Raw genomic sequence first — 12,322 nt, forward strand, 5'->3', positions numbered from 1 at the left:
AAACAAAACAAAAGAGTGATATGTCAAGGGCTGGAGTGACAGCACAAGGGTAGGGCATTTGCCTTGCACGTGGCCAACCTGGGTTCGATTTCCAGCATCCCATATGGTCCCCCGAGCAGAGTGATTCCTGAGTGCAGAGCCAGGAGTAACCCCTGAGCATTGCTGGGTGTGACCCAAAAAGCCAAAAAAAAAAAAAAAAAGAGAGAGTGATGTGTCAAGATCCTTTAATTCAACAAAAGTGTGGCCTTGAGGTCAGCAGCCAGTGTCTGGGCAAGGCCCTGAGTGCCACTGTCTGTACTTCTGGAGTAGCTGAGTGCCAGCAGTGTACCCCTGGAGTGACCCCCAACACACACACACTCATACACCCAACACTGCAGTGCTGGCCTTCATGGCAATGTCACATCACGACCCTGAACCCTCCAGTGAACAGCCCAGTTGACTGAGTAAAGCCGGGAGGGCTGAGGCTCCTGATCACTGTGTGACAGGCCTAGTAGCCTACACAGAGACCAGTTAAAAGAAGGCAAAAGGAGGGAGTAAGACAAAAGGAAGGGAAGAGGCATGGAAGGGAGGAGGGAAGCCCATCATCTGACCAGGGCCACCCCTGGTCACATGCTGAGCAAGGACAAGGACGAGGTTTTGGTCATGAGAAGGACACTGGCACCTTGACTTGGGGGGAGAAGGAGACTCCCCTGCGGGTGGGGATTTCCACTCCCTGCACTCCAGGAGCCCTGCGGACCTCACGGGTAGAGGGCGAGTGGCCCTCTACTTTGGGTTCGTTCTCATTTACAGTTGTTTTATAGCTACAAACCACCTCAAATCGATAGGTATCATAAAAGCCCCAAAGATATCTTCAATCCCACTCCCTCGAGGTGGGGGGGGACTGACTCTGCCATCGATAAGGCCCCTTCACTTGCCAGGTGCTCCCCAAGCAGACCTGTTGTGTCCCCGCCCCGGCGTGCGTGGGGCCACTGAGCCTTCCTACCCCAGCCTCTGTCTGAAAATGAGACGCTACCTCGATGGCAGCACCGGCCATGCCCAGCTTAGATTTCTCATCAATAAACATGCATGAGTGGTGAGCTTTGGCAGCTGCCAGCATCCATCATGCCATCCCGCTGGCCTCGGGGTCCCTGCCGGAGGAGCTAGCAGGGGTGATCTCCCATCTGGAAATGCTTAGTTACATCAGCAAAGACCCTTTGACAAGAGCCTGTTGGCAGGTTCCAGAGGCAGTACTGGTACTGAGTGCAGAGTACCTGGTACTCTGAGGACTATTCCCAGGCGATGGCTCTGCCCCATTCAGAGACCTCCTCTTCCGTTTTGCTGCACAGACCAGAGCTTCTACTCAGGCCTCACCAGAGTCTGGGACTTTTTATTCATTGAGGTTCAGGTTCATAATACTGTTAATGACAGTTTCTCACTGTGAGGCTTGCTCGGCAACTGCCTGATGAGCTAACACACTCCCAGAATTAAAGATCATCTGCTCCCTGCACGGACTTATGGGCCGCCTGGTGACAGGAAGCCACCAGGTCACACTCCTTGCTTCCCCGGCACATAACAAGGCCAGGCCGGGCGCACCAGTCCCAGTGCTCTTTGTCCCCTTTTCCCACCCAAGACAACTTAAAAGCCCCCTCCATCTTTCCCAGGGCACGGCTCTGCCCCGGCCTGCCCAGGAGCGCCCTTCTCTCTCTTTCTCCACTTTGTAATAAGCTTCTTCTATTTCTTCACTTTATTCACCTTTTTCCCTCCGTCTACACCAGTGTTTGTTCTCAAACCAAACACTCAACAACAACAATCCTATCACCAGTGTACCTACCCCACAAGGACCCCACCATCCCTTTTTTTCAACTCCCACAACTCGATTGTGTGGATCAGTGCTCCCATTGTGTTGCCTTTGGGCTTCACTGCTACCTCACAGTGTACCTTTGACACTACAGTCCACATTATCACCCACCTGGCTTGGGGTGGGGGGGTGGAGGGTAATGGGGGAAGTGTCACCAGGTCTCACCCCTAAGATTGTGTAAAGTCAAGGTTCTCCATGAGCTTTTGGCCCCTGTACCCCACTCCCCTCAGTAGATTCCCACCCACACTCAGAAAGAACCGTTACTTCTGAGTGTCGCATGCTAAGTTCATAGAAAATTCATCCTCAGGCCTGACTGAGCCCGCGCAATGCTCCCTGTGAACAGTGCGGCTCCCACAGAGAGAAAACCCACCCACCACCAGGACCCCCGGCACCTGGCCAGGCAGATGAGCTCATGAGGTCTGCGGCCAAGGCCCCAGGCCTGTGTGCTCGTGTGTAAAATGAGCTGGGTTGGCCCGAGGCTCCCCGTGGTCCTTGCAGACTCCCTTCTGTGGCTCCGTGGACATTGTTAAAGTGTTTAAGGGAAGAACGGGAAGTCTGTGTTCTCCCTCAGACCCTATTAATCTGCCGCCCAAACACCCTCCTCTTTCCCCACTGCTGATGTAAAAACCATTTCAGTCTGCTGCAAATTCTGAGTCAAGGGGTTTGTCTGCTTTGGAGGCTTTCCCCGTCAATAAAACCTGCCCACAATGACCCAAGGAGATGTAGGTTTTACTGCCAGGTCCCCGGGTGACCCTCAAAGAGCACAGAGTCACCCTCAGTTCGAGGCTATGGCCACTGCGCAAGGACATGGGAGAGACACGAAGCCCAAAGCCAGACCCAGAGCTGGGGGGAGGGCAAAAAAAAGACCCCAGAGCCATGCCAGTGCCCAGAAGTCTGGCTCTGCTGTGGCTGACCAGCCTCTCTGTCAGCCTCAACGCCCCCATCTAATTTCTAATTTCTAATTTTTATCCTTCATCTTAAACACTATGTTTGGTGGAGGGGAAGTGGGCATCCAAGCACTGCTCGGGGCCTAGGGGCAATTCCTGACAGTACTTGGCATAGTGGTAGATGACAGGGTGCTGCCCAGCCTCTCATCAGGGCGACTCCGAAGTTCTGGGCTGCTGCGGTGCTGGGTATTGAACCTGAGACCCCCGCGTGCAAGTTTCCAGCCTGTGGACTGTCGCCTCACCCCTCTAATTGGGATTACAGCAAGCTGGCACTTGCCATGCCAAAGCGGAAAATGTCAAATGATGACAGGTTCCACGGTGGGTGTGAGTGGCGGGGGTGTTCTCAGAGGAGGCCAGGGGTCCATTAGGCCAACTGGCTACAGCTCTGGGCTGAGCATGGGCCCTGTTCTCTGGAAACTCTGCTCCTAAGGGTGGGACAAGGCCCGTTCCCACCCCTCTGGCAGAGGGCAAGGCTCTCCAGGTCTCTTTGGCCCCCTGTTGCCACATTCCTGGGTTGCCCCACTTACTGAGACCAAGGCGTCTGTGTCCTGACACCCCAGGGGGCCTGGCTGGGTCTGACAAGTTGGCCTGAAGTGAGGGCCTGGGCGGGTGGACCCACCTCCACTCAGTTGCTGGGTACCACCAGAGCTGCCTCATCCTGGGCTACTGGATTACTGATGAGATCTCAGGTCCTTCCAGCCGAAACTCCCTGGTTTCCATCTGCCGTGCTCTCCCAGCCAGAGCAGGACAGGGCCAGTGTGGCAGGACGCAGACTACTGGAGACCCCAGGTAAGGGTGCCCAATAGCCCTGCTCTGTCTACAGAGAACGTCTGCTCCTGCCTCGTAGCTGGGGGTGGATGGAGAGTGAGAGAGGAGCAAGAGCAAGAGCAAGAGTGAGCGAGCGAGCGAGCGAGAGAGAGGGGGGGAGGGAAAACAAATCTCACTAATTTCATTTTCTTTCAAAGCAGCTGAGAAGGAGGGAAAAAAGTACCCAAGTAGAAATCCATCACAGAAGCCTCTGGGGCCTCCTCTTTCCAGGGTAGGAAACCGAGGCAAACGAGCAGCATACTAGAAGGAAATAGGTCTTGCAGTCTGAGACATGTGGTGTGTGCCTGGCGTTATTTTTAACAGCAGAACAGGGGGTGAGAAATATGCCCATAAAACCAGTGGAGACAGAAGCAGACGAGCCCGCGTCTCCGGCTCCGGGCGGCTGGCTCGCTCTGTGAGGAGGGGCTCCAGCCACACTCCACATCAGGGCCACGGGGACCCCCCGTCAGGTTTCCCGGAACGCCCTGCAACGTGACACGCTTTGGGGGCTCCAACGGCTCCTTCATGCAGGAGTCGCTGTGCGTGCCATGGAGAGGAGTGGCCGCTCGGCTCCCAGCCTAGCATCTCACACATGACTGCATGGGGTGGGGGGGGGGGGCACCAGTTCTCCCACCTCCAAGACTGGCCTTTGGGATGGAGGGAGGGGTGAAAGGCCTCTGCTCCGTCACTGCATGCAGTGGGAACGGGGAGTTACAGCAAGGCACATCTTCCAAGAGAGAGGATCCGGTCAGGGCACTTCACCTCCCCGAATCAAGGCCTGTGTCCACGGCTCCCCTCCCCCACCCATGGTCCCTCTGCCCCCACTGAGGCCAGTATATACTCTAGAGCTGTGGTAAGTCTGCACCAGGAATTCCCTACGCCAGACCCTTCACTTCTTACACCAGCAAGTTTTTTTTCCCAATATATCCACAAATATAAAAAACCAAAGCCGTCCCCGCCCCAAGGGACCCAGCCCAGCAGCCAACAACCTCCAGAACCCAGCCGCCACCATGCTCACGGCTGCTTTCCACACACTCAGGCAGAGAGCCTCACCCACGAGTGAATCTATTCCTGGACCGCGTGGCCGAGCAATACTCCAAACAACACACCCTACCCGTACTCCAAGAGTACGGCACCAGATGTGATAGTGTTCAAAGTCAGAGGCACTCAATCTTAGAGGGTAAATATACATTTTTTTTCCCACAGATACATATATAGAAAGCACACAAGGCTGAACCTTTAACAACATGTTAGTGATCTCTTCTAGAAAGGCTTAATGGTCCTTGGGTGAAATACAATAATCTTCATACTCTTTCCTCTAAGGATACTTTTATTGTTGCATTTTCAGCGATTTTTCATAACAAATAATACAACATATATTATTTTAGCTACAAATTTAATTTATTTTCATTTTTATTGAGGAATCACAGTTTATAATACAACTGAAGGGGTTGGAGTGATAGCACAGTGGCACAGTGGGTAGGGTGTTTGCCTTGCACGCGGTCGACCCGGGTTTGATTCCTCGTGTCCCATATGGTCCCCTGAGCACCGCCAGGAGTGATTCCTGAGTGTAACCTCTAAGTAACACTGAGTAACCTCTGAGCATCGCCGGGTGTGACCCAAAGAGTAATATACATATATAGTTACATATATAGTTACATATATATAGTTATATATATTGTTATATATATTGTTTTATATATATATACATATATAAAACAATTGAAGCCAATGTTCTTTTTTTTTTTAGCCACTGTTCTTATACTTTTACCTCTTAGAGAGCACAGCAAGATACCAAGAGTATACCACATGCACAGGCAGAGCCTGGCAAGCTATCCATGGTGTATTCAATATGCCTAAAACAGTAATGATAGGTCTCATTCCCCTGACTCTGAAAGAATCTCCAATCATTGGGAAAGACAAGTAAGGAGAGGCTGCTAAAATCTCAGGGCTGGGTAGAATAGAGAAGTTACTGGCGCCCGCTCAAGTAAATCAACGAACAACGGGATGACAGTGATACAGTTATACAGCGATTATTTTGGTTCTGCTTTGGGGCAGAGATTGGGGCTTAGGTTGGAAACACCTGAAATATGGGGGTGGGAAGTGTAATAGTGGTGGGATTGGTGTTTGAATATTAAATGCAACCAAATATTGTGAAATACTTTATAAAATAAAAAAATTTAAAAATACCCAAAATACAGCACCTAAACCTCTTAGGCTCTGAGGTGAAAGCAAGGGTTCCCGGGGCTGGAGGGCTAGCATAGCGGGTAGGGCGTTTGCCTTGCACACGGCCTAACCGGGTTCAATTCCCAGCATCCCATATGGTCCCCTGAGCACCTCTAGGAGTTAATTCCTGAGTGCATGAGCCAGGAGTAACCCCTGTACATTGCCAGGTGTGACCCAAAAAGCAAAAAAAAAAAAAAAACAAAAAAAACACCAAAAACGAAAGCAAGGGTTTCCTGATGGGGGTGGGACAGGCAGAGAGGGTGACATTGCTAGTGGTGGTGAAAGTACTAGAACCTTTGTGGTGGGTGTGGTGTGGTACACACCCATGTTTAGGTATGGGCTTATACTGCTGAGATATGAATCACCACTGATCATCCCTGCATCCAGACCCAGGGCCCTCTGGAAAGCAGGCCTTCCCGCCAGGATAAGCAGCAGGGACACAGCGATTTTAGCAGCGACAATGGCAGAGGCACACCTTCCACACGATAGACCCACTCCCAGCCAAGCCAAGAGCAGGTACCGCAGATGAAATCCAGAGGCCAGCACAGTCAGGATTCCTCAACTAATGTTCTGGCTTTGAAGAAGCAGCTAAAATTCACTGTACTAATTAAAAACCTCAAGTTAGTAACTCAGAAGAACATTTTCTCCTGTCTCGATCCCTATTAGATGCTAAATCCATTTATGTATCGTCAGGAAGAACGTGGGGAATGTTGGTCTTTGGAGGGGTGGGGGAGGCTTCAAAACAGTACAGGAGGCATATGGGGGCCGCTAATCTCACTGGGCGCCAAGCATCGCCACCACCTGGAAGGGAGGATGACGAATGAATAAGGAGTTAAGCAACTCCCTTGGGAATAGGGAGAAGGTCCCCTGGAATTTGCTGAGTGACAGTTACTCAGGGAGAGCGCAGAACCTGGGAGATGGAGGATCCGGGGACAATGCTGGTGTTTCTGACTTCCCTGGTGGGCTCCAAAGCAAAGGCATCCACTGACCGGTTTGGGGAGGAAAGAAATTTCAGGCTTGGTCACAGCAGGACAGGGCTGAGTGGTCCCCAAGTCTGGTGCTCCTGTCTCGTGGACATACGGAAACGGAGACTCCGAGATTGGAGAAGGTGATTTGGAAATGAGCACGAGAATCAGAGCTGGGAGAAAAATGGCCATAATCACATATAAAATGCCAATTCGATCCCAGTGTGGGATTTCGTGTGAATGAGTTCCAAATTAATTATAATCTATCAGTCTGCAAAGACAACTAATTGATGCTAGCAGTTAGTGAACACAGAGGTGACAGCTCAGATAGCAAATGGGTCAAGTCCCCCATGAGGAACGGAATGTGCTAGGAGGGGGTCTGAGGGGGCGCATCCAGCAACCCAGGGATAGAGCTGCCTCTAAGAAAGCAGATGAGGGAACACCAGAGGCGGGGGGTGCAGGGGGGCAGCAGTACGGCTCGAAATTCACTCATCTAAGCGGCCTTTTCAAGCATGCTCTCTCCTAGTTTGTTTGCTTTAACTGTATCTATGTCAACAAATGCTCACACTTGGTGCTTCCTGGAGATTTGTGACAAATGTAGGGAAAGGAGAATCATTGTATCACTGTCATTCATTGCTCATCGATTTGCTCGAGCGGGCACCAGTAACGTCTCCATTGTGAGACTTGTTCTTACTGTTTTGGGCATATCAAATAAGCCACGGGGAGCTTGCCAGGCTCTGCCATGCGGGCAGATACTCTCAGTAGCTTGCCGGGCTCTCCAAGAGGGTCGGAGGAATCGAACCCAGGTTGGCCACGTGCAAGGCAAACACCCTACCCGCTCTCCCTAAAATGTACCACTGGCAGGCAGATTGTTTAGGCAGTTAAGGCAGTTAAGACCCAACAGACTCAAGCGTCCACCCTCTGACCCTACCACTACAAGGAATTTAGTGAGGGGCTCCAGCGAGCACCAGAGGTACTTCTGTTGTCAGAGTCACCCAGAGGGCAGTCAACCTCTGTGCTACCCTTGCTCTTTCCATTGTCCTGCGACTGTCTTCCTTTAGAGCCCCTGGCCCCAGCCTGCTTTCTCGCCCAGGATGGTATATAAAGTCTCACTGCCCAACTGCCCGGGAGTCTTAAGTGATTCAATTGGTGTTTTTCCCCCTCCTATTAATCTGCCTTGTGTTGATTCAATTATTAGACCAAAGACCCTAGAAAAGAAGAAGGAAAATGTCTCCTCTGCAGCAGAGGCCACAGCAGGACCCCAAAGAACCACATCAGAGGGGTCCTCAGCCACTGAGGCACTTACTGTATTAGTTTGTTTAAATGGATTGTGCTTCAGAGCCTTTTACATAACTTAGAGACCTTAAAATTTACCCGAGGCAGATTAAGGAAAAAAAAAAAAGATGACTGGGTGGGAGAAAAGGAAATTGCAATTGAATGTGTGATCCTGATCATGTGTCTGTTATATGGTATAAATTTTGACTTGATGTCGGGTCCATTTCAGACACCTTCTGGGTCCCACCTGGTGGTCCTAAAGCCTTTGCCGGATCTGAGAAAAAGTCGCTAGGAATTCTCTTTCAAGAGAAGGGGGCCACCCCTTCCTGGACCACTGCCAGGAGCTCCCTGGGATGCCTTTGTGTGAGCCTTCCTCCCTTTTCAATGCTAGCTGAAGTGAGTCCTCTTTAGTGATTTAGCTGTTGTAAATCTCCCCCAAAAAAAACTTGGTGTGGGGCTGGAGCAATGGTGTAGTGGGTAGGGCGTTTGCTTTGCACGCGGCCGACCCGGGTTTGATTCCCAGCATCCCATATGGTCCTCCGAGCACTACCAGGAGTAATTCCTGAGTGCAGAGCCAGGAGTAACCCCTGTGTATCACTGGGTGTGACCCAAAGAGCAAAAAAAATGCAACTTGGTGTGATGATACTCAATTTGTTCTACAGTAGACTGAGATCTTCCCACATAGGGTAGGAGCTATCACTGCTGAGAGCCTACACCTCAGGTCAGAGAGGGTCAGGAGCACTGAGGCTTCTACTGTAGATCAGGTCTCTCCCCACCCCCGGCATTTTTCATGACTTTATGACCCCAACGATGCTCCGGTGGAGAATTAAAGCCAGATGTAGTTTTTCTTAGCTTTCTTAGCTTACTTTCTGAAGGAAAGGTGGCTTCTTAGCTGCAAATAGCATATGAAGACTAAGTATCCCAGCTCACAATAAAGCCATCATTTCTTCCCGTCAGACAACGTGAGTTAGTCAGAAACCAGTCACAGAGGCTTATCTAGGAGGTTTAAGAGTTGAAGCAGCATTAATCTGTGCACCAAATTGTACACCTCCAAAGATTAAGGTGCATTGATTTTCATTAAGCAGGTCCCTTAAAATTAATGGAAAATTTCCCAACAGTACAAGAACAGAGCAAATTAGAACAGAAACTCGCAATGAAAGCCAAGGGCTCCCTGGATGATGGACTGAGAGAAAAGCCTGGCCAGGCTCCTGGCTGGGCTGAAAGGGGAACCACAGCATTCAGCCTGAATATGCGTGTAGAGGAAAGACTCAGTGAGAGTCAGATAGAGACTACCATTAGTGCTTAGAAGGGTCCGGTTTCAATGGGACCGGGAATGGAGACCCTCTGCCCATATCCTCCTATCTCCAGCAACTCAGCAGTCAAGCCTATAAACCACCCCCTAGCTAATGCCAGATAATCTCATCATCCGCCACCATCCAGATCACATGTCCTTCTCTCCAGGAAGGCAACAACATGATGCTCGCCATAGCCATGCTGCCGGACCCCGAACCAGGCTGTTTCACACAGGAACACCCCAGAGAGGGGTGGGTGAGACCCCTCCCCACCCCAAGGGACCCAGTCCCAGCAGCCAAAAACCTCCAGAACTCAAACACTGCCATGCTCACGGCCGCTCTCCACACACTCGGGCCAAGGCTCACCCATGAGTGAACCTTTTCTTGGAGTGACACTTTGTAGGACACACCCTATCCATACTCCAAGAGTACTGCACCACATTTGATGAGATTCGAAGTAGGAGGCAACCAACCTTAGAGGGAAATATTATATTATTTCAGTTCTGCTTTGGGGCAAGGATTGGGGTTCAGGATGGAAACATTCAAAATATGGTGCTGGGAAGGTATAATGGTGTTGGGATTGGTGTTTGAATATTAAATGTAATCAAATATTGTGAACTACTTTATAAATTTTTATTTTCTTTTTGGGTCACACCCAGTGATGCACAGGAATTACTCCTGGCGGTCCTCGGGGGACCATATGGGATGCTGGGAATTGAACCTGGGTCAGCCACGTGCAAGGCAAACGCTCTACCCACTGTGCTATCACTCAGCCCTGAAATAAATTAAAAAAAAAAAAAGAAGGGCCCAAAACCCGGCAATCTGAGCTCTACTGGGAAAGGCTAAGACCTCCTTATAAGATGAGGCGAATCTCGGGATGCCACCTTCTTTTGGTTGCATTTTAATTTATGTTTCTTTCAGATAATGCCCCCCAAACAAAAAATATCTAACTCATGGTCAGTACCTATTGTTAACATATTAAGATGCGAACTCTAAACTTCATCATATATATATTTTTTTAAATTAAATTTGGGGTCACACTCTCTCTATAGCTTGAGATCATATTTTCATTGAATACACTAAATTTTCCATCTTTAAGGCATTTTCAATGAGTCCTTAAAGTATTTTTAAAGGCTACATATTATTTCTCTATTTGGCTAATGGGAAAAATGGATTTCACAAGCCCCAGTATGGGGCATTTCAATCATTTGCAATTTTAAACAATTCTGTGATGGGAATAGCTCACATAAATTTGCACGTATTAGATGATCATTTCCATAAACTGCATGATGTCATGCAATGGAGTCACTGGGTCAAAGGGCATGTAATACATCTTTCCAGGTCGCCATCTAAGGTTCATTAATACTCACTGCCATTCTCACAGCAAATGTGGGCAAGTCTCCAACTCTCCACATACAGCCCTTGTTCTGATCCACTGCTCCCTAGACGGTGCACATGCTGCTAAGCTGTCCTACCCCACATTCCAGTCCAATCCCAGGCCCCCTGTGACACAGAGAGTGGTTCTCACAGCTCCTCTGTGGCTTTAATCATTGACCAGAATTGCTCAGGGAACTTCACTTACTATTATCAGTTTACTATGAAGGGTACAAAACATTTGGATGGAAGAGGTTCACAGGGCAAGCTCTGAGACTGGGTGTGGAACATTCTGGGCCGTCTATTCTCTCAGCACCTAAGTGTGTTCCCCATCCTAGAAGCCCTCTGACCCCTATCATTAAGGGACTTTCAATGAACGCGAGCCCTATTGTTTAAGCATGCCTGATCAGATCACTGGCTATTGCCGATGGGACTCAAACTCTCAGGAGGCTGGGGAGGGGGTGCTGACAGTTTTCAGGCTCTGGCACCCCCTGGTCTTTCTGGCAGTCTGGTCCAGTTCTCTTACATGCCCCACCCCCACCCCCAGCCTCTCTTTAGCATTCAAGAGACACTCCCATAACTTCAAAGGTCCCAAGGTTTTAGGAATTATGTACAAGGAAAATCACTGTCACTGTCATCCCATTGCTCATCGATTTGTTCGAGTGGGTACCAGTAACGTCTCTCATTGAGAGACTTACTGTTACTATTTTTGGCATATCCAATACACACAGGTAGCTAGGTAGGCTCTGCCTCACAGGCTCGATACTCTCGGTAGCTTGCCAGGCTCTCCGAGAGGGGCAGAGGAATCAAACTCGGGTCGGCCGCGTGAAAGGCGAACACCCAACCGCTGTGCTATCGCTCCAGCCACAAGGAAAATAGGAAAGAATAAATGAATGTTCCTTATTATCTGCCATGCTCCCACAGGACTGGGACAGTGGTCACTGTTGGACACAGAGGGGGGCAGGAGCAACTCCATCATGCCTGGTTCCTGCTTCACGTTTTGTTTGACTTAAACCTTTTTGTTTTTCTTAAAACCCCACTTCTCTTCGCTGGCCATCTGTGAGGGAAGGACAACTGGGCTGAAAACTCGGCCTTGGCAAATAGTTTCATAACCGCTATTCACTGTCTATAGAAGCCACCCAGACACAAGCAGGGTGGGTCGCTGCCAGAATGTTCTGAAAACATGTCTAGACCACCTATCTGTAACTGCTTGTTTGTACGATTTGAAAGTATGTTTTCTTCTGAATCACAAAACTTGCATTTTCACTTATGCTTTTGTTAAAATTCCTAAGTGCAGGCTATGACGTAAGCTGACTATAAAATTTGTGGCCTTTCCCTTGTTCGGGGTCTTGCTTGGGTCTGCGTGCCTAGAAGCCTGACCCCAGCTAGCTGACTTAATAAACTACACTTGTGTATTACATTACTGGCTGAACTCTTTGTGTGGGTTCAGAGAGGGGGAAATGATCAACACCGAACCCTAACATCTGGGGGATCGTCCGGGATTTGAACCCAGGACCTCTCGCAGGACTCTAACAGTCACAGAGCTCCATTTCATGGCAGTGTGAGCACAGGAACCCCTCTTGGAGGAGCCACACTTGT

The 12,322-nt window shown here is 49.8% G+C and overlaps 1 protein-coding gene across 4 annotated transcripts in view; it reads right to left on the minus strand.

Moving 5' to 3' along the window:
* The window catches only part of CALN1 (calneuron 1), a 554,332-nt gene that overhangs the window by 241,205 nt on the left and 300,805 nt on the right, over nucleotides 1-12,322 (minus strand). The gene's annotated exons all lie outside the window — the stretch shown is intronic.

This window comes from Sorex araneus, chromosome 4, assembly GCF_027595985.1.
Source record: "Sorex araneus isolate mSorAra2 chromosome 4, mSorAra2.pri, whole genome shotgun sequence".
Lineage (NCBI taxonomy): Eukaryota > Metazoa > Chordata > Mammalia > Eulipotyphla > Soricidae > Sorex > Sorex araneus.